We start from the raw sequence: 24,066 nt of genomic DNA, 5'->3' as shown, positions 1-24,066 counted from the left end.
ACCGTTCATATTTCAAATGCTACCTAAACCAAACTTTGCACACATAATTTATATATAATTATCTACTGTTGTTTTTCAATTCGGTGAATTCTAAGAAAAGTTATTAGCGAAACAAATTCTCTCCAGTACAACCCCCACCAACTGCAGCAACAAGTTCGCTCTTCTTCTTCCTCCGAACCGAAAAACCGAACATTTACAGAAAAAAACTCATTCAGTTCTGCGAGGTTCGCATTCGTACGACATGGTCGTAAAAATCATGCGTAAATAATTATTAGGCAATTGGTAGTCAGGCAAACTGACCAAGTCTATTTTGTTTTGTTTTTTGAATAATCATTGCACTTGTGTGCTTCTTTGTTGTTGCACACAAATCACTAAGCTTGGATGTGATAGTGATCTTGCAATAGCTGCAGTTGCAGTAAACCCTATGTCTGTCCGAGTCATCTTTGCAAATCAAATTCTTTGCTTTTTAGCCAAGCATTTCGGCAGTTTGGTCGTACATAATTCTGTTTTTACAGGTAGATTGGTTCCAGAACAAAACCGTGTAAAAAAGGCACTTATCATATGCAAAAATGCTAAAAGCTATTAAAATCAATGAAAATACAAGGATATATGTTTATTTTATTAAAACACATATAATGTGCATAACGACCCAGATATGAATGGTTTATAGCTGTTCGTCAGCTGTTTGTGTTTTTATTTATTCAATTTGTGTTTTTTCTAATCGTGCTAAATGGAATAAAGTCGTGTAAAAATATATAAAACTAGCAGGTCTTGCCCGTCTTTGCTGGGCTAAGTAAAATGTGCTTATAATTATAAGTTTATTTGCTATATGATATTCTTCTTTCGACGCTCTCTTAAGTTTTTTAAAGAGTTCATTTTCCAAATAGCAAATATAGTACAATAAGTACTATGTATTGTTATACGTACATACATACATATGTACATATCTTCGTTACGCACCGGGCGGACTGCCAGTCCTGACTTAACTGTGTGCTTTCTCAGCACGTTGTACGCACGGTCGAGTTATATCCGAAAAGTCTGACGCGGGACATTTAAATTTGATTTATAAATTGGGATGTCCCGCCAAAATTGGAGCGTTCGGCAACGCTGATATGTACATACATTTAAATTTTTCATGCAAGCGTTATCCGCCTATATACATACATACATACATACATACATATATACATACATATATAAGTATGTATAAATTTTTTTAATTCAACACTAATTTGTGTCTTCAATTCCAAATATGACCAAAAGGTGTGTTTCTGCTTTTGTAAATGACATGAATACACTCACAAAATAGGCTTAACGGTAAATGACTCTTAGATTTGTTCAGAATACATTTGTAGCGTTGTTAGCTAACACTAAAACGGTAAGTCGCTGTAAATATGCGATCAGCTGAGATGCTAGAGGTGAGCATGTGTCGGATGCTCTATGTGTTAGAGCATCAAAACTATCGATAGTTGAATCCGTCGATACAATCAATAATTCCATCGAAGTTTAAATGCAATTAACAGAAAATTTAAATAATAACATCTTATAGTTTATTGAGATCAAATGTAATAAACAAAGAAAAAATTACTTTTAAAAATGTTAAATAATTTTTAATTATTCTTGCTCTGTCAGTGCAAGACGAATGAACATACATACATACATAGATGTGTACATGTACATAGATGTGTACATATGTATGTATGTGTGTACATTCACACATTAGTGTCTCACCTTTTGCTTTGGCAATTTCAATCGTTTGCACGCAACTACACGAACAGTTGCTTGTATGTGTGTGGGTGTGTGTGGGTGTGTGTGTATGTATACTTAGTTGTCCCCAACTGTTTGATATTTTGTATTGTTTGTTCTATATGCATTTGTGGAATGCATATTTTGAAAATCCTTGAATGCAAAGTTGTAGATTTAGTTACGTAGATTACAGTCCCCAAATTTGAAATCGGTCGGAAAAAATTTATAACACAAACTTTTCATTTGAAAAGGTGAATAAATATTAAAACCCCAATAATTCAAGCTCCACCACAATCCGAGTGTGCAGTTTTGTTTATAGATTATAAAATTCAAATTTAAAGTTGATCGGTGCAGAAATGCAGAATTTTCAAACAAACTCGTGGAGCTCGTTTTCCCCCCTTGGAGCTTGAATTTTCAAAAATGTGGGCACCTTCACTGTGATAGGATCCTTGAGCCCAAATTTCAGCTTCATAGCTCTTACCGTTTGGGATGTTGACGCGGTTTCCTTTTGTGCCCCATTATTTTTACAGGAAAACTCCCACATTTCAGTACCTAAAAAACCCAGTACACAGTTTTTCTTGGAACTTTTCTTAAAGTATACAAACTAAGTTTGAAGTTAATCAGATGAAAATTGTAGATTTTTCATACAAACGTTGGAGCCTGTTTTCCCCCCTTTGGAGCTCGAATTTTGCAAAATCCTAGTGGGCACCTACACTATGAAAGGATACTTGAGTCCAAATTTCAGCTTCCTAGCTCTTACCGTTTGGGCTGTACGTTGATCACCAATCAGTCAGTCAGGACAAACTGTTTTATATATATAGAGATTTTTAACGTTCACACCATGTTAAATCAAAACTGTGTAAAAACAGAATTAGGTGTATTGTCATTTTACAATTTAACATTAAACTATTGGCGCGCACTATTGGTATTGAAAGGATAATTTGCCTTAAACTAGAGGGGTATTGGAAAATATAGATAAAAACAAGTAGAGAAACTAAAGTCGGGTATCCCGACGTTGAAATACTCTGTACATATGTGTTGAATAATTATGCGTGTATGTGTGTATTTGTATGTGTCTGTGTATGTCTCGTGTGCCTGAGCAAAGCAGTAACAACAACAACAGCTGCGGGCACTGATTGGTCATTTATCCATATATGGCTATAACTTCCTGCTAAATCGGCCTATCATTATGAAACTTGGCATTTGAACTTATAATAACTAAATGGAGGTATTTGCCAAGTTTGAAATTCCAAGAATTACGGGAGTTACGATTTGTGTGGGGAGAGGGGGGAGAAAGGAAAATTCCAAAATACATATTTTCTGCGTATTCACATAAGGTCTCCGAGACATAGGCGATAATACGAATGGAAAATCGGGTAAACGCCCATAGGGGGGAAGTGGGGGAAATCAAAAAAATAAAACAAATTTGCACAGTGTACACACATAAGGCATCTTTGTGCAAAATTTGGTGTCTCTAGCTCTTATAGTCTCTGAGATCCAGGTGTTCATACGGACGGACTGACAGACGGACAGACAAACAGGGCTAGATCGACTCGTCTCGTCATGCTGATCAAGAATATATATACTTTGTGGGGTCTGCTACGCCTTCTTCTGCCTATTACATTTTCAGCTCCCGCAAACCTAATATACTCTTGTACATGTTATATACAGAGAATAACAAGGATGAACCGCCACTTGTTTTATAGTTTTTATGTGCCTGGTGACAAAATTAAAAAAAGCCGGAAAGAACCCAAAACAGCCAGAAAACAGCCAGATTTGACGGGAAAAAATTGGCAGCCCTGATCTGCATTTCTAGGTTAATATTATATTGCCTATTCTTTCTATTACAACGAGCGACAATAATATATATACTTTGTGGCGTCTACGACGTCTTCTTCTGTCTGTTACATTCGCATAAAACTAGTATACCCTTTCACCCTTTGGGTACCCTCTGCTTCACGCTGAAAATGCTAATTACCTGCACGCTTCCTATTTACCTTGAGGGAATTACCCTGGAAAAGCCAGCGCAAGCAAAATACCTTGGTATCACCCGTCTCACTTTTCGACCACACCTGAAAGCTACGGTAAATAGAAGGAGCACTATGCCACTAAGAGCAAACTGTATTCAGATTTGGAGGATCACCGCAAAATCTAATTACAAGCGCATCCAGGTTCTGCAAAACCATGCTTTACGACAAATTACTAACTCCCCTGGTATGTGCGCGGCTCGACCCTTCACCGAGACCTAAACCTGTTCACCGTTGAGGAGCAGATTGGATAGCACACAAGTAGATATAGTGAAAGGCTACAGAGGCACCGCAGTTTACTTGCAAAAGGACTCCTTCCTGCCAGAAGGCTAAAACGATTACGATTTTTCAAAACAATTAGTTAAGCATAAACCACCACTTACTTATTAATCCTCGCGCGGAAGTGCTCGAGGTTAGGCTATTTATGTTTGTAAACATGTATTGTTAAGGTGCTGAACCTGTACGTACAGATTCAATGCTTATATTAAACATAGAAAAAAAAGAGATTAGGTTTACTCCCTTTTTGAGTGCAATATTCTCAGCAGTGAGCTTTTTTACCTTATCCGACACTTCATTAAGGCTTCCCGTAACTTCTTCAAGATCAGCCTTGGTAGGTAGGTTTTGCAGCTTTTCGTCGAGCGTTGCGGCTATAGTACGTTGCATTATTTCCATAAGCGCTTGCACATTCATCCCTCTAATTGAATTTTCCATTTGTGCCAATTGTTTAGTGCTATCGGAAATGGAGTTAGCGCGAGTTGCGCAGTTTTAATCAATAGGAGACCTCAAAAGTATGCAGCTTTTTTTTAACGGTTCACGCCCCCTGCTTTAAGATTTAAGCCAAAAGTGGATGTGACTCACAGTGATGGCGATCAGCTGTTCTGTAGCCTAGTGAATGTTTTTATACACTGTACATGAAATGTACAGAAGTATATTAGGTTTGCGGGAGCTGAAAAATGTAACAGGCAGAAGGAGGGGTGGCAGACCCCACAAAGTATATATATATTCTTGATCAGCATGACGAGACGAGTCGATCTAGCCCTGTCTGTCTGTCTGTCCGTCCGTATGAACACCTGGATCTCAGAGACTATAAGAGATAGAGACACCAAATTTTCCACAAAGATGCCTTATGTGTGTATTCTATACGAGTTTGTTTTATTTTTTTTGATTTTCCCCCCACTTCCCCCCTATGGGGGTTTTCCCGATTTTCCATTCGTATAATCGCCTATATCTCGGAGACTATAAGACTTAGGAACACCAAATTATAGTCCCAGATGCCTTATGTGAATACGCAGAAAATGTATATTTTGGAATTTCCTTCCCTTCCCCCTCTCCCCTGCAAATCGCGATTTTCTCTAACTCTCGTGATTCTCGGAATTTCGAACTTTGCGAATTTTGCAAATGCCCCCAGTTGGTTATTATGTGTCCGTATGCCAAGTTTCATTATGATAGACCGATTTAACAAGAAGTTATAGCCATAAATATATTTGCTGCTGCAGCGCTGCTCAAGCGCTGCCCGCGACTGTTGTTGATGCTGGTGCGTTGGTTGACTGCACACATGTTTACACAGACACGAATAGATGCGCATAGGCATACATACACTCACACATAGCCATAAATATATTTGCTGCTGCAGCGCTGCCCGCGGCTGTTGATGCTGGTGCTTTGGTTGACTGCACACATGTTTACACAGACACGAATAGATGCGAATAGGCATACATACACTCACACAGACGCAATTGCTATGTAAATGTGCAATTATACACCCTTTACGTGAGTTCGAATACCGAGAAAGGTAACATCGATCCAATTTTTTTTTTCTTAATTTTTTGTATTTTCTATAATTATTGTAAACATATGTACAGAGTATTTCAAAGTCGGGACACCCGACTTTAGCTTTTTTACTTGTTTTTATTTGCTGTTTCGTGCAGTTGAGTGAAATGTATTTCCAATTTTCGAGGCTTTTTCGACTTTTGTTCGCTATTATGAGTGAAAGGCAAAAAACACGGCACCCAGGAAATGCAAATTACAATTACTACCAAGAACGTCTGCTGCAGGTCATTCCTCCACGCTTCAGTTGCAGTCCGTGCCGTCACCAGGGTAGCTACAGCTGTCTATTTGTACAAATATGATTGAGCCTGGCATAAGCTAATTGTAAACAGGAGCACAATAAAAACACGGCGGTCTTCAACAGAATCACTCACCAACTTCATTGTCTGCTACATTTTTCGATTCAAAAGCGGAAAACACTATAGTATGCACTCATCGATTGTTCCAACTGTAGCGGAATTCGAATTCGCGTTCTTGGCAGCTGTGCGTGCGGGGCAGCAAACGAAATCTTGACGCTAAATGCTTTTCTGTGCCCTCATCGGAACGATGCACATTGGTGTGAGTCTCGGTCGCTTACTGTAAGCACGAATTCCTCATAATACAAAATTTTCGTTACTTACAAGCTGCGTTCCAAAGTAAACAGGACCTTTTGAATCTAGCGCCCCCTGGTGGCGCTATCTATATGTCGACTGGTGCGTTAGAATCTGCTATCTTTATCAATTGTCCAGTGAGAATTTCATGACATTTCATCGATTGGAAGTGAAGTTATTGCGTTACACTCCAGTGACACTTAAGTTAGCGTGTTTGTGTTATCGGTGCGAAAATGAGCTTCGGACAAAGAGCCAACATTAAATTTTATTTTAAAATTGGTAAAACTTTTACCGAAACGTTTCAATTAATGGAAGAAGTTTATGGCGATGATTGCCTATCCCGTAGCAGAGTGCACGAGTGGTTTCAACGTTTTCAAAGTGGTTGTGAGGACATAAATGACGATCAACATGTGGGCCAATCAAAATTCGTGATCACCGAAAATTCCATCGAAACTGTGCGTGAATTAATCAAAAATCAGCCGAAATCATCATTAAAATTGATGGAAATGGAATTGAACATCGATTTATCGCATTTTGACCGAACATTTGGGCTTACGAAAGGTGTGTGCACGGTTTGTTGTTGTTTGCTCAGACGATCGACGCTTGTGACCGATTATTTGACCAAAAATCACATTTTAACCATTAACCACTCTCCGTATTCACCTGATATGGCACCGTGCGACTTCTACCTTTTCGGAAAAATGCATTTGCCCATGAAAGGAAAGCGTTATGCAGACGTAGAGGCCATTCAAAAGGCTTGCACCGGAATACTGGCGGCCATACCGGCCAACGAGCTAAAGCACTCGTTCGACATGATTTTGGATCGTGGAAAAAGCTGTATTGAAGCAGAAGGAGACTATTTTGAATAAAATAAATTGATTTTGCCGAAAAAACCATTTGTTCTGTTTTTTTTTTTAAGTCTTGTTTACTTTGGAACACACATTGTAAGTGAATGAAAACCCAAATGATTATTTACTTTTATTTGTGAAGCGGCAACTACATTTATTTCAGTATAAACACCGTTAAATACAGTGATTGGCATTTAGCGACAACCAAGGGTCAACCAGGAGCAGCTCTAAACGACGACCTAGCCAATAACAGGTGTTGATGACCTTAGCAGGACTCCAAGGAGGATATTTGTTACCTTCCCTCGACCACGGTTTGGTAACCCCCGCAGCTGTTGTTACTGCTTTGCACAGGCACACGAGACATGCACACACATACACGCATAATTATTCTACATATATGTACAAAGTATTTCAAAGTCGGGTCACCAAACTTTAGCTTCTCTACTTGTTTGTATTGCAGCTATATTGAATACTATAATCAAGACTTCCTTTCCAACAAATAAAAAAAGTAGACTTTCAACAACAAAATTATAAATGTTTATTGTAAATATGCACTGGCAACTACTATTATGGCTTTGGCTCAGATCAATTATCTTGCTTCATCAAGATCAACAACGAAAGACGAGATCGAATTAATTGTGTATAATTGCCGGCGAGCTACAATTCCAGACTAGAATTCGAAGAACGCACGTCCGACCTCTGCAGCTCCATTTGCAGATCAGCCACTGGAATGGGAGCGAGAGCGTTGCCAAATTATATTGGTAATTGGATTAAGAAAGCGCTGCTCAAACAGCTAAATTACATGAGGTTCCGTTACAGAAGTTTAAAGGCTGTGTTTTGAATTTACGTTAAAGTTATTAAATGCTAATTCTATTTCAATGACTTCGCTGCGCCGAATCGTAGCTATTTCATATTCATTTCATATAAAGACCAAACGGCGAGTAATGACGTGGATGATGTCCCGTAATCATATTTATAGTTACAAAATATGCTTATCGGGATCTTTGAATTTCTTTTTATATAATATATTATATTTTATATATATTATTATTCTCAATCATTTTCTCATATTTCCCCCACACACTGAACCCTCCCGACTGTTAATGACTATAATTGTCCCGTACGATTTCGATTTACGGTGTTCAGCTGAGATTAAAGATTACGGCTGCAAAGATGATCTCAAGCGAACAATATCCCATTTGCGAAAGGGGGATCAGGAGCACAACCAAGCTCAACTAAGCTAACCAGGAAAAGTCGACTTCAGTAAGCGACGTATTGAGGCCCTCATACTTACATGCCACTGAACTCATTACAGCAGAGCAGACATCGAAGAATGATCTCGTAAAAATCCAGGAGGATATCCAGTAGGAAAAGAATGTTATTATAAAATCGGGACCGCCAATGACAGATCGTCCCAGGCGACTAATGAGTGAAAATTTCTTTACACCGGAATTCAAGCCAGCAATTCCGATAAAATGTTACAGGAGTGCCCCGAAAAGGCAGATCTGGATCAAATGGAGGACCGCCACCGATCTGCGATCGGTGCAGGCTGGGCAGAATAGAGGCCATTGCCTGCCATGACAAGCAGTCGGCCGAAGCCTTCAAAAAGGCCATAGCAGCACTAGGAGAGGTGTTAAGTTAGTTGCGGTAGATTGATACGATGGACCCAACATACCTCAGGCAAGGTCATGGTGTCGGCCAAACATTAGAAACCGGAAGAGATCCTGAAAGTGCTTCAGGTCTGCAACCCGAAACTTAAAATGGACGACTGGAGTGTGGGAAAGGTAGACGAGGCAGTAGGGACCACATGCCAGATCGTCCTTACTATAAAAAAAGAATCGGTAGATGAGCTGACCAGGAACGGTGAGCTGACCAGTTATGGCAGTTATCCGACGCAGCGAGTGCCCACCACTGAAGACGTTGCCGAAGTTATGGACGCGGAATCAGTCAGAAAAAGAAGAGGATATCCTAGAGGGGTATTCTTCTGAGACGTCAGAGCTCTCGCCACGCTCGGCCAAGAGGATGACGACTCCATCCTAGATGATGATGACGCCGACAATAGCGATACAAAAGTCATGATCTATTGGGAAACCAAGGGGCAAACTCAAGCCTTCCTCTCTAAGTCAATAAGTCAAAATAAAAGGCAAGGACACTTTTCAATGCAGGGAGGGGAGCTACACTGGTGTGCGTACAAACAAAGTCTGTCAGAGTACAAGAAAATACTCAGACAGGAAAAACGCTCGTTTTGGCAGAACTTCTGCTCTGACATTAAGAATAGAAGCCAGACAAGTCATGGACAACTTCAAGTGAAGAGTGGTCTCCTTGGTCTGCTTCTAGGAACCCATTTTCCCAGCTCCACTAGCGTTAAACCATCCAGCAGCGCGCCAAGTGCGGGTCCATCTCACATGCTCTCTGATGTATTATCTAAAAATAATATCAGCTGGGCAATTAAAAGCTTCAAGCCATACAAATCAGCGGGGCCGGATAACATCATTCCGGCACAGCTTTTGCACGCAGGAGATACAACCATCAGATGGCTGACCGACATCTTTAATAAAATAATCCTAAAAGGAAGTATACCAGAAACGTGGCCTAAATCAAATCATACCCAAAGAGGGTAAAGCCACGCATACTACCCCGAAAGACTTCAGACCTATCAGTCTATCGTCTTTTATCCTAAAAACGTTCGAGAGACTACTAGGTCTCTACCTAAGAAGCAAGATCCCGTTTTCTGACCTCTCACGCTCAAAGCATGCCTACTGCAAAGGCAGATCAACATAAACGGCCGTCATCTGGAATATTAAGAAATCTCTCAATATCAAACACAAGACATAGAAGGTGCTTTTAACAACGTGTCCCCAAACGCGATCATGAACTAGCTTACGGATCTGGGCATAGACAACTCCATCGCAGAATTGATAAGACAGCTACTCACTATCAAGACTACGGTCTATCAAGGCCACACTGGGGTCGTCCACTATATCCAGATACGTAAGTTGCGGAACACCTCAGGGCGGTGTTCTCTCACCCTTCCTTTGGAACGTGGCCGTCAACACACTTCTCCGATCCTTGGAGGGAATAGGGGGATGCCGTGCAGATGACGTCACCATCTCCTTTTCGGGTAAATTCCCCCAAACACTTTGCGAACGCATGACCGATGCTTTAAGCACACTGACAACTTGGGCAACGTCAAGTGGCCTATGTGTAAACCCTAGCAAGACAGAGTTAGTCCTATTCACCAGGAAATACAAAATTCCACTACTTCGTCCCCCACTACTAAATGGGGTACCATTATTATTCAGCTCAGCCAAATATCTAGGTCTAATACTGGATTGGAAGCTAGACTGGAATCTGAATATCGAAGACCGAGTGAGGAAGGCCAGAAGGCCAGGGGATTCTTTGGTCTTGCCAAAATTCTGAGGCGAAATAACATCATCCCCTCAGTCATTGACTATTTCACCCCCAAGGAGAATGGAGGTTCTCCTTTTCACACCATCATTCCTTCAAGGGAAAATTGGAATTATAGCCCACCGAGCCTCATCAACTCAATCAAAATCTATACAGACGGTTCTAAGCTGGACAACCGCGTAGGCGGGGGCGCCTTTTGCGAAGAACTTAGCATCAGAAAAGCATTCAGGCTCCCGGAGCACTCTTGTGAGTTTTAGGCAGAAATCCTAGCTATAAAAGAAGGTCTTCTTACACTGCCAATACCAGCAGCAGACACCAGAGAAATCTGTATATACTCTGATAGCCAAGCGGCAATAAAATCACTAAGCTCCATCACATCGAACACGATGTCAGCGCAGAACTGCCGCAAGTCTCTTCACGAGATGGCTGCCCAGTTCTCTTTTTACCTCATTTGGGTTCCAGGACATAGGGACATTGAAGGAAATTGCATAGCAGATGAGCTGGAAAGACATGGTGCCACTGTCTCTCTCCTTCCCGAGAAGGAGATTGTCGGTATACCAATGACCAGCTGCAAACTATCAGTTCGGAACCACTTTGAATCTATAGCAGATCAAATGTGGACCAACGATTCAGACGACTTCTGCAGAAGTTGTAAATACGTAGATGAGGAGGATACTGTTACCCACCTCTTCTGCGACTGCCCCCTATTAAGGACAATACAGCGTTTTCTAGCACCCTACCTTATTCAACGACACTATCTGTGTTGTAAAATGTTATTAATATACGTTATGATTTGAATTTATTTATGCAACCCTGGCCGATATCGATATGTTAAGATAAAAATGAAATGAAATTGACATGGCCATATCAAATTAGTGTATGACGAGAAGTGATTGTTGAGAGTCTGCCTGAAGAAGTTGCCACCGGCGCACAGACGCATTTTATGTATTTCATTTTGTACCGTTTTATAAGTATATATATATAAGTGGAAGAATATGAATTTACTTGTGTTAAATAAATAAAAACACGGAAACTTAACCTGTGCTTGTGGTGTTCGAAGCCTTTGACGACTGGCATGTGCCAAAAGGGTCTTTCGAGCCGGGTATTACAACTTACAATTGTGAAACTATACATCTACAACAGGTAACAACAATCTGAAAAGAAACTGAGGGAAATTTTCAAACGCATCCAGGATGGATGTAATACAAGCGAAGACACGCAGCTAATCACAGGAAACTGGATCAGTCCACGCGGTATCACAATGGGCCAACCTTCAGAGCCTAAGTGAGTCAGGGTACTTCACCCTGGCTGCCGCATCAAACCTAACATAGCCTAATATATCTGGATTTACGCGAAGATTTGCCGCTCTCAGTCTTCGGAACACCTCCCTTAGGTTGCATAGGTGTTCTTCGAATGTCTTCCCAACCACAACTATGTCGTCCAGATAGACAAAAGCGTGTGGAGCCATATCTGGGCCGATGACTCTATCTAACGCCCACTAGAATGTGACTGGGGCCGAGTGCAAGCCAAATGGCATCATCCGTCATTAGAACAGGCTCCGTCGAGGCACTGTAAATGCGGTATACTTGCGACTGTCTCGCTCCATGGGGATCTGCCAATATCAGTTTCGCAAGTCGATGCTGCTGATGTACTGCGCCTGTCGTAGCGGTTCGAGAGTATGTTGGATTCTCGGAATGGGGTAGGCGTCTGGCTCCGAGCGCTCATGCAGCTGGCGGTAGTCGATGCACATCCGCCACCCCCTATTCTTCTCAATGCAGCCCTTTTCAATAATTCGTCTACCTCTTGGTCAATCCTGGATGTCGGAACGTAGGCCCCTGCAGCCTTGAGCGCTTGGGTGGCCTTGCCCTGATGTTACGGGCCGGAACCACGCCCAACTCCTCAAGTTCTGCTGATTGGCGTTTGAATTCTGCCACAGTATGGACATCCTGATGTCGTATCCTTATGTTGCTCGCTGGTCGGCTGTTGCTATAGATGAGGCTCAGGTGACCAGGCATGTCTGCATCGAGTATCAGCACCAGCATCGCTTGCACATATAACGCAGTGAACTCAGACTCGCCCTGGAAGCATCTTAACGCGTTTTGTCGCCACCGCTCTATGCGAGGGGCTGCCGGGTATGCTTCCAGCAGTTCCGCGCGGAACTCCGCCTACAGTTGGGTCGCCTTGTGGGTCCCACGTCAAATCTGCGCCCTTCAGGATATTGGGTAACATCGGTACCAAATTATCTACTGGCTCTCCAGTCACTTCTACTTTCGCTTCTGTGAGCTTCCGTGGCCGAGGCCACCGTTTGGGTTGGTACCTTTACCGCCGAGGGGGTGGCTGCGCTTAACAGTCCCGTCACTACCATGACAGGTACTGCCGCCGCTGGTTCTAGTGTCAGAGGTGCGACTGCGTGCCCCGGCGTCGCTGTTTCCTCTTGTGCTGGCTGCAGATCTAGTGAATTTTTCTGCTCCTCCTTCCGTTTGTGAACTTCCAGGTGTACTCTCGGCGGTGCGGAGCTCACCGAGCGTGGCGGAAGGATCTCATAGAGTGCCGCCAGCTCTTCCAAGCGGGCTTGATGCTGCGGACCCGCGGACTTCACGAACGTGGTGAAACGCGTCCTCAGCAGTTCCACGGTGCCAGTGGTGTCGATCTCGAGCTCTGTAAGCTCCTCCTTCTTTGACGATCGCACCATCCCGAGCCAATAACTCTCCTTACGTTTCCAACTCACCGCGTTGTCACGGTCGTGCTTAACCTCACTTTATTTCAGGGTCCCTGCTCGGGCGCCACTTGCAACTTGAAATGTCTAATCTTCTTATTGGCAACGCGGTGTGATGTTCCATAATTGGCTTGTATATCACTGTATTTGTCTTTTAAGGTAATAAATGTGTTCTAATTAGCTACAGAAATTTACAGATGTGTGTGCTATCGTAAGTATACATACGCTGTTTCCAATGTCAATTTGTACAAGGTACAAGGGTATATTAGTTTTGTGCGAGTGTACATGGAACACACAGAAGGAGGCGTGACAGACCCCACAAAGTATATATATTCTTGATCAGCATGACAAGCCGAATCGATATAGCAATGTCCGTCCGTCTGTCTGTATGAACGCAAGGATCTCAGAAAGCATAAGAGCTAGAATAACCAAACTTGGTATACAGATTCTCCTAAGCCCGAGAAAGGACGACTTTGTTCATTTTTCATGATGCACCCCCCCACTCCCCCCTATTAACGATTTTCTATAACTCCCGTAATTCTTGGAATTTTGAACTAAAATTTGGTAGTCAGTTAGGTTAGTGATTATATATCCGTATACCAAGTTTCATTATGATAGGTTGATCAGAAAGAAAGTTAGAGCCATATAACCAGGCCCAATGCACACATACATACATATGTACAAGTACACTGTTGGGTCAAACTAGCCACATTCGCAGTTAAATAATATTATAATTTCTAAACTCTATTGTAATAGCATACTTATCAATATCTATTGGAAATATTCTCATGTCATAAGCAGTCAATTAACCCTCGCAACTGCAAATATCAGTTCTCTCTTTGTTATTTTATACTTCGGACATTCTTATATTTGAATTCACCACATTGTAACTTGAACTCTAATGCATAGGTACGAAAATACCAATAAACAGTTTGTAATCAACTCTTGAAGAAGAACCACTGTCTCTCGCGTATCATTTGGTTATGTGTTAATTGCAATTTGATTTATTTTCTAACTAGTTTGCACACCGCCCATACCTGAAGTTTCATGTTGGCAAGGAAAACGCTCCTTGACACAACATACACCAACACGAATAGACACGATTCTGATGTAAATGTTTGTATGCATGTGGTCTCCAATATTTCCGTAGTGTCGAAAACAACCAAGAGACAACGTAGTATTATTATGTTTAACAGTTTTTAATATTATAGGTTTATTTAGATGTAATAACAATGTTTGTTTGTGTGTGTGTATGTTTGTGTAATTATTATATATAAGTACTTTAACGAATAACTTTATATATGTATGTAATCAGGCTTCACTGATACGTGCGTAGCTCACGAGATTCTGGCACCGACTGACTAATTGCTCGCTCTCTTTTAGCATTTTGCTCTCTCGGCTCTCGTCGTTTAGTAACGACGGCCACTTCGCGTTGCACGTTCGGTTGCTTGCTCTTCTGGAACTTTCCCGATTCCTACATTCGGCCCTCCTGACGTGGGATTCGTCCCGAATTCCTTCATGTATTCTGCTACGGTAGAGGTTTTACAAGGACCTTCTCCATCTCCTACTTTCTCCACCTCATACCTGCCATGATTATGAATCTTTACAATCTTATACGGACCTAGATATTTTCCCTTAAGCTTCAACCCTACTCCATACTGAGTACGCTTAATCGCCACTAGATCATCAATCTTGTATCGCTTTTCTCCTTTCCTTTTCCCATCAAATGATCGTTTATTCTCTTTTTGCAATACCTTTTTATTTTCTCTTGCTTCTTTCCTTACTTGTTCACGTTCATCATCTAACTCCTCTATAAGTGATTGTTGTACTAACTCCTTAATTTCTGAATTTCCTGAACAACGCATGTCACAACCTGTCAAAATTTTAAACGGGGTTATCTTTGTACTTCTTGGTTCGGTATTATTTATTAGTTGTTGTACTCTACCTACGTGCTTGTACCAACAACATGGGTTTTCTAAGCTCAGCTTTGACAACATAGGCACTACTATTCTGTGCATTCGTTCGACTTGTCCATTGCCGCGTGGTACTCCTGTTGTTATCAAACAATGCTGGATCTTTTGCCTGACACAGTATTCTTGGAACATATTAGCTGTGAAAGCTGCACCTCTATCTGACACAATTCTATACGGGTTACCAAAAATAACAGCCTGTCGTTCTAAGCAATTGATAACTTCTTCGACTCCTGTGCTACGGGTTGGATACAACCAGACATATTTGGAAAATCCATCGACAATTACTAAAATGTGATTATATCTTTTCTTGGTTACCTCCATTGGACCTACGTGATCAATATGATACGTTACCAATGGTTTATCACCTTTATCTATAGTAGCTAGATATCTTTCTTGCCTACCAGCCTTTGAATTAACCAAAATGCACTCGACACAATTTCCAACTACTACACTCACTTTCTCTTTCAGCTTTGGAATAAAATAAAACTTCTCCACTAAATCCTGCGTTTTCTTCACTGAAAAGTGACCCTGTCTATGGGCAATTTGAATAATCTCAGTTTCCATTTGAGAAGGAACGACAATTAACTCTCGGTCAGGGTCTTTGAATAATACCTGATTCGCAATGTAAAAATCTGCATACCCTTTACTTTCTACTAGTTCCCTTACTACTTTTGTCCAATCGTCTGTCAGTTGTGCTTCCTTTAACCGATGCATCACACTATCTGTCAAAACAAAACATGAAACTCGGCTTAATGCATCCACATGTCTCATTTTTGTGCCTGAGCGGTGTTCTATTTCATAATCAAAATCTTGTAAAAACATAGCCCATCGCGCTACTCTCAACGGAACCTCTTTCTTTTTCATTGTCATGGCAAACGCATTACAATCAGTTACGATTTTGACTTTTGTTCCCAAGACATACACGCGCCACTTTGTTAAAGCTCCTATAACTGCCAAAACTTCGAGTTCATATGAATGGTATTTTTCTTCACAAGGCTTTGTCTTACGGCTCATGTACATAACTGGATGAAACAAATTATCTCCTGAGTTCCTCTGCAACAAAACTGCCCCAAACCCAAATTTAGATGCATCTGTATGAATTTCTGTTGCCAATTGTGGGTTATATAACATCAATACTGGTTTACTTGTCAACGCCACCTTTAACTGTTCAAATGCTACAAGCTGCAATTCCTTAAATTCAAATTTCGAGTCCTTCCTGAGTATATCCGACAATGGTTTCGCAATCACTGCATATCCCTCAACAAATTTCCTAAAATACGATGTCAATCCAAGAAAACGTTGTACATCTTTTTTATCGTGTGGTATTGTAAAATTTGCTACCGCATTCGTTTTCTCCTCACTTGGCCTAATAGTGCTGTTTTCTATAATGTACCTTAAGAAGTTAACCTTCTTCTGCAAAACCTGACATTTTCTCCAATTAATTCTCAACCCATTCCTTGCCGCAACTTCAAGTACTTTTTGCAATTTCTGCAACCCTTCATCAACATCCTTACTAGGTATGATAATATCATCCATATACACGATTGCATCACCATCATTAATTAATTCGCGCATAACAGACATAATGAATCGAGTGAACACTGCGGGAGAATTTGAAATGCCAAACGGTACATACAAAAATTCATACTGCCCTTTCTGTGTTACAAAGGATGTATATTTTTGCGACTCTGCCTCAACTGGTACGTGGAAATAACCATTCGTCAAATCCAACGTAGTAAAAATGTGAGCCCCTTGTAACTTCTCTATAACGCTGTCCATTTGTACCATTGGAAAGTTATCGCGCACTATCTTTTCATTCAATTTACGATAATCACAGCAAAGCCGTTTCTTTCCGTTTTTCTTTGCCACCAGTACAATAGGTGAAGCATATTCTGAAGTACTCGGCTTTATAATTTTCTCCGCGAGCCATTCTTCTATTTGGTCATCGACTATTTGCTGCTCACTAAACGCTAAACGCCTGGCATGTTGGTAAACTGGCAACTCATCTGTCAGACATATTTTCATTTTTACTGGACAATTTATATTTCTCTTCGGATTATACTCGTTTATCATTCGCTTCACGTCGCTCTTTTGCATCTCTGATAAATCTGATAAAACAACATCTATATTATCATCACTTTGCTCTGAGCTCAACCTGCATAAACTTTTAAATTCCTTCATCAGTTCACTACATGACCCTTTTGCGTTCTGTTCACCATATATTTTGCATTCTTCATTACCTGCTAGTCTGCGCACAAACTCTGTTCCATTTTTCGTTACTTTCATGTTTATATTTTCCAGTATTGTTCTGCCTAAGATAGCCTCAAATGCCATGTCTTCGTCAGCAATGACGTGAAATTCAACATTCACTCACCAATTCCTGTCAAACATTTTTCGGGACCTTTCAAGTTATCGACTCGTAATTTTACAAAAACGTTACGACGCAACAAACACAAATCTCCTCCTGTATCTACAAGTCCTTTAAAAATAACCCTTGAGTGCACTACAGACTTCAATTCCAGTCCGGAAGAGGTAAATATGCTTACTGGCTTTACTTTATCCTGAACAAGGTTTGTTAATTTTTCTTGCTTTGGTTGTACTTGAACTTTACACTGGGCCGCTCTATGCCCCGGTTGATTACACCGAAAACATTTAAACTCATTTCTTGGACAATCTTTTCGTAGATGCGACTCATCTCCACACTTTGAAACATTTCCTAACTGCTTCTGAACCTTTTCCTGAGTCTTTCTCGTTTCTGTCGACCTGCGAGCCGTAATTGGTTAACTGCTTAAATGGTCCTCGCATTTTCTGATACGTTTCGATCCGCATCTTCAACTGCCTCATGTTTCTAGCCTGATACAAAATTGCTTTATTAGCTCTCGAGTCTGGAATACCATTTATAAAATATTCTATTAAGCTTTCATCTTCCAAATCAATCGGCTTAGCTATTTCCATCAGAGAATACAAATACTCATGCAATGTTTCGCACTTCTTCTGATGACGTCTATTAAGTTTGCGATGTATTTCTGCTGATGATACCCTTACACCAAATTCATCGCACAATGCGGCTTTCAAAGAACTCCAATCTCGAATATCGCGCTGGCTACGTATAAACAACTTTGCTGCACCGCTAAGTAACTGCTTTGCATAAATGAACAACTGTAACTGACTCCACTCTACCGTGAGTGCACATTCCTCCAGTTCTTCTATCCACTGATTAATGTCTGGGGAATTTGAAACAGAAAATTGTGTTACGCTACCTTCTACGTCCTTTAATGTAAACCATGACCTAGTCAAGCCTAGAGCTTGCGGGTTCTGAACTAATTCATTTCTACCTTGATTCGATCCATTTCCATTCACCGTTGTGTACGACTCCTCATCTTCCTCGCTAGTATTTCTTTCCTCATTATTCGCCGAAAGACCATAGTGAGCAAGCAGCCGATTCTGCAATTCCGATTTCCGACCGCTTGAACTAAGTCCAATTTCAGTTAATTTTGCGCGCAAATCCACCACGAGCAATGCCAAGATCTCGTCTCTATTCATTTTCAGCTTTAAAAAAACAAAAATGAAGTTATTAAAATATTTCTAAGCTTAAATTCAGTTTTCCATAAATCCCTCAAATACAGTGACTCACAAAATTAATTGGCAATTACTCACAAACTGTGCCAATACAGTGACCTATAAATTGTCCACTATCAATGACTTTCAAACTGTCAACTGCATTTGAAAAATTATGTTAAAATGTTAATGTTTGCTTAACACTATGTTAAAACTGCCAACTGCTCTCGTCGTTTTGATTCGTCTTCTTCGTTTTTGTCTCTCTTATGGTGAGTGCTTCCAACTCACAAACACCGAATGACCCACCAGATATTCACCACTTCCACTTGTGTTGAATACGTCTGTTTGAATTCAACTGCCACCGCCGCCAAGTTTCTGCTCTCTTCGCTTCTTAAGCCTTTTGCCGCCGCTCACAAAATTAGAGATCGCACGTCTGCCGTTTCTACTACACGCTTCTTCTTGTTCAGCTCACCACAGCACCAACACTCCAGCCTCTTGCTTGCGTTGTCTGTATACACACAAGTCGTCGTGCCTCTCTCAGTAACACGGTAGTTGCCTCTCTTTCATTCACCACGGCTGCTTCTGTAGACATGCTCTTGTTCAAATTTAACTGCCACTGCCAGCCGTCAAATTCATTCTCGTCGATTCTCAAGCCTTCTGATTCCGTTCGCAATACCAGCGATTGCACTCCTGTTTCTATTACACGCTTCTTTTTGATCAGTTCACCACAGCACTAACACACCAGCCTCTTGCTTGCGTTGTCTGTATACACACAAGTCGTCGTGTCTCTTTCAGTAACGGTAAATGCTTCTCCTTTATCGCCTTCTTCGTTGCCGTTTGAGTCGGTTTCTCGTCGCTTCTGTTTCTTGGAATTTCACAATGTCACCAGAAATTACCAGCACTATTGCTATCTTGCTCTCTTAAATGTTATTGCATTACAAATTTTTCCATACTTTCAGCAACAAATTTTAACTTTGTAACTTTTACATTTACAACAGTTCACAGCCACTACAGCACCGTATCAATTACACACATGTCTTTTTATCACACTTGTTATTAAGAATCAATTCAAATCGCGGTTGAGCCCCCAAAATGTGGTCTCCAATATTTCCGTAGTGTTGAAAACAACCAAGAGACAACGTAGTATTATTATGTTTAACAGTTTTTAATATTATAGGTTTATTTAGATGTAATAACAATGTTTGTTTGTGTGTGTGTATGTTTGTGTAATTATTATATATAAGTACTTTAACGAATAACTTTATATAGGGAAAAATGCCCTTCTGCTGAAGAAAACTCTAATGCAAGAAGACTTTCGTGCAAAAATGGGATTTATCGTTAACAAACCGAGAAGTGGAGGAAGTGGAACTTCAAATGTATATATGTATAATAAAAACAAGTAGAGAAGCTCAAGTAGGGTGCCCCGACTTTGAAATACTCTGTACATATGTGTGTGTCTGTATATGTCTCGTGTGCCTGTGCAGAGCAGTAAAAACAACAACAGCTGCGGGCACTGCTTGGTCATTTATACATATATGGCTATAACTTCCTGCTAAATCGGCCTATCATTATGAAACTTGGCATAAGGACTCATATTAACTAACTGGAAGTATTTTCGGAATTTCAATGAAAATTTCGAGAAACACGGGAGTTATTGAAAATCAGTGATTGCGGGGGATAAGGGGGAGGGAAGGAAATTCCAAAATACACATTTTCTGTGTATTTACATAAGGCATCTGGGACTAAAATTTGGTGTCCCTAGGTCTTATAGTCTTGAAGATATAGGCGATTATACGAATGGAAAATCGGGAAAACCCCCATAGGGGGGAAGTGGGGGAGAAAATCAAAACAATAAATCAAACTTGCACAGAGTACACACATAAGCCATCTTTGGTGTCTCTATCTCTTATAGTCTCTGAGATCCGGGTGTTCATACGGACGGACAGACAGGGCTAAATCGACTCGTCTTGTCACGCTGATCAAGAATATATATACTTTGTGGGGTCTGCCACGCCTCCTTCTGCCTGTTACATTTTTCAGCTCCCGCAAACCTAATATACTCTTGTACATTTCATGTACAGAGTATAAAAAAATTAAAGGTGAAGAATCCCTGACCCATTGGGGGAAAATTTATTAGCCGATCCCGCGAGCTATGCCCCTACTCTCAGCAGTGGTGATCAGTGATTCTGCCGGAAGTAGCTGAAAATGGAAGATTTTAGTGAGGGAAGAGTGAGATGACTTGAAATTAAAAAGTACTATAATTAGAGCATAATACTCGAAAAGGATTGTGTCTGGCGGAATCACTAGTGCATCTGTTAAGTAGAAGAGGCAGAAGGTTCCTTATTGGCCTGGAAGGAACAGAAAAACAAGTAGAGAAGCTAAGGTAGGGTGTCCCAACTTTGAAATACTCTGCACATATGTTTAGAAAAATTATAGAAATTAATATAAAAACACACACATACACGCATAATTATTCTACACATTCCCGACTTTAGCTTTTTTACTTGCTTTTTTTAATTATCTTTATTTTTAAAATTTCTATAATTCTTCTACAGATACTTGTATGTACAGAGTATTTCAAAGTTGGGACCCCCGGACTTTAGAATTTCTACTTGTTATGTATGATTTTGCCCTTGCAATTTTTTAACTTTTTTTTTCAGCTTCTGGGTTTTTGTGCCTTCCTGCATTCCTCTTCGTGCGATTGGTGGCCTACATATAGTTTGTGTGGTACTTTTTTTCGGAACATCGATTCAATTTAAATTTTGTTAAATTAATTTTGCTCCGCAACTAATTTTACGTGCAAATCTCCCAACATGTTGTACAAGCTTTCCATTTTGCATCCGATAGCAACCTCGGCTTTTACTGAAATATTTTCTTCATTTTTGTCTTTTTTTCGTAATCCTTTTCCTTTTCTTCGTAATCGAAGCGAATATTGGACAAATTATTTTTCGTACCCATCCTAAAATATTTCAAAATAAAATATTCAAGCAATCCTAAGCTTTATATCAATTGTACTCCGCTTGTCAAAAGTTATTATGCCAGGCGATGATCAGGAAAAAGCTACCGAGCAACAAAAATTGCCTGATCCTTCTTCCAAGCTAGCGGTAGCTATCATCCTGGTGCCTACGCTAAGCATTCCCTCCGCTTCAACTTCAAGGGCCGTGTCTCAAGAGTCCCGATCCACAGGTCAAATGGCGCTCAACACTTTCCTCACCGTGAGCGACAGGCTGAGCGCTTTCGAGGCTACTATGATCCTCGAAGCTGAGGCACTGAAGTTTTCAGTGGCGATCATTTACGGTGGCCTACTTTCCGTGATCTATTTACAGCGGCTTATATTAATAATCAGAAGCTAACTCCCATTGAGAAACTCTTCCATCTCAATGCCAAAATGACTCACTGCTCTGGAACAATCCAATGTACACATAGAAACCTATTCTGTGCTTTTTCTGTGAGCGCAAGCTCCCCAAGATCGACCGAGCTCTGTGAAAGCAATCTCTTAAAAGAAAGACGGAGATTCCAAAATAGGTGGAGCTCAACACTTTTTTGGTTGAGCGCTACAAGACCCTTAAGGCAATTGCCTGCAGAGATTGTGTTTATGGCTATAAAATCCTTCATAATTGACCTATCATGATGAAATTTGACATATGGACACATAATCACTAATTGGAGGTATTTGCCAAATTTGAATCAAAAGTTCCAAAAATAACGGGAGTTATGGAAAAAAAACTTGCCGTACATACCATCAATTACGATTCCAGGAGTATCTTTGCTATGGCGTTAAGTTACACCAACGAGTTGTACACCTCAGTCTCTAAACAAACCACTGCAGGAATAATGCATCGTCAGACATTGCAACAGGGGCCAGAAACTACTGACCAACATACCACTGCAAATCCATCCCAATTGCCTAGTGGGATTGAATCAATTCTGGAAACTCTAACAAATACAATGGTAGCAATACAACAAACGATGCAGGAAATTATGCATTTCACAGCACAAATGCGAGCTCTTGCAGTTCCTCAATCAATATGATATTGACGCCATGCTCATATCGGAGACTCACCCAAAGAAGAAAAATTATTTTCATCTAAATGGCTACAACTTCTATGCGACTAATCATCCCAATGGTAAGGCTCATGGAGGTACTGGCATCCTGATAAAGCGTCACATCAGGCACTATTTGTTGCCATCATTTGCTACAACTTATCTACAGGCCACAACAATTCATATCGAAATACAAAGTGGCTATTTAAGCCTAGCCGCAGCATACTGTCCACCGCGCTTCTCCGTTTCAGAGGCAGAATTTGTACATTTCTTCGACCTACTAAGGGACCGCTTCATAGCAGCTGGTGGCCACAATGCCAAACACACACATTGGGGATCCCGACTCATCAACTCAAAAGGAAGACAACTATATAACGCTATAACACCACGAAACAAGCTTGACTTTAATTCTCCGGGCTGGCCTACATATTGGCCCACAGATCCAAAGAAGCACCCAGACTTGATTGATTTTGCTGTTACAAGAAGAGTGGCCCAGGCTCAGATTTGTGTGGAGCACTTAACAGATCTATCATCGGATCACTCGCCAATCCTTCTTCACCTTTATGACCACCCATAGTACTCGGAGCGCCCACACTTTCTAACTTCTAAAAAAAACAGTTTGGCTTAAATACAGGAAGTACGTAAGTTCCCATATTGATAGCTTCCCAAACATTAACTGTAAAGATGACATAGATACCTCAATTGAAGCATTAGTGTCTGTAATGTCACTGGCGACAAAACATTCCACTCCAGAAACCACTTCACAAAAGCAGTCGTGTTCCCAGGCATATTGAAGAGCTGCTACGAAATAAAAGAAGGGTTCGGCGGGAGTGGCAAGCACACAGATCACCTGACTCACAGGAGCGGTTAAAAATAACCAACCATATACTACGCAAAGCCCTAGAAGATGAGAAACACCGAGCTCAAATGGACTTACAGAGAAGGCAAATCTATTTACCGCCCATTTAGAAAAAGTCTTCAAACCACACAAATAGCTTTGTGCTCCCATTAACCAATCATCTTAAAGCTACCACGCCTATCGTATTCCAAGCTGGATAAGTTATAGAAGTGTCATTAAGGGCCAACTTCCACAGCAAACAAAGCGCCGGGCCACGATGTAATTTCCCCCAAAATTATCATTGAATTGCCGAGCTGTGCAGTATATTTTCTCACCATCATTTTCAACAGCATAATGAAATGGGGCTATTATCCTCAACAAGGGAGAAAATCGGTCATCACAATGATCCATAAGGCCGGAAAGTCTCAGCCATCATCATATAGACCTATCAGTCTCCTGCCATGCCTATCGAAGATATTCGAAAAACTGCT

General features: G+C 40.8%; 1 protein-coding gene across 1 annotated transcript in view; it reads right to left on the bottom strand.

Moving 5' to 3' along the window:
* LOC115629454 (protein phosphatase PP2A 55 kDa regulatory subunit-like) overlaps positions 1-24,066 on the bottom strand; it is a 40,228-nt gene that overhangs the window by 4,982 nt on the left and 11,180 nt on the right. The gene's annotated exons all lie outside the window — the stretch shown is intronic.

This window comes from Scaptodrosophila lebanonensis, unplaced genomic scaffold (genome assembly GCF_003285725.1).
Source record: "Scaptodrosophila lebanonensis strain 11010-0011.00,11010-0021.00 unplaced genomic scaffold, SlebRS2 tig00000150-arrow-arrow-pilon, whole genome shotgun sequence".
NCBI classification, from domain to species: Eukaryota; Metazoa; Arthropoda; class Insecta; order Diptera; family Drosophilidae; genus Scaptodrosophila; species Scaptodrosophila lebanonensis.
Note: the sequence above shows the minus strand (reverse complement) of the source record. Positions and strands in the feature narration are given on the sequence as shown.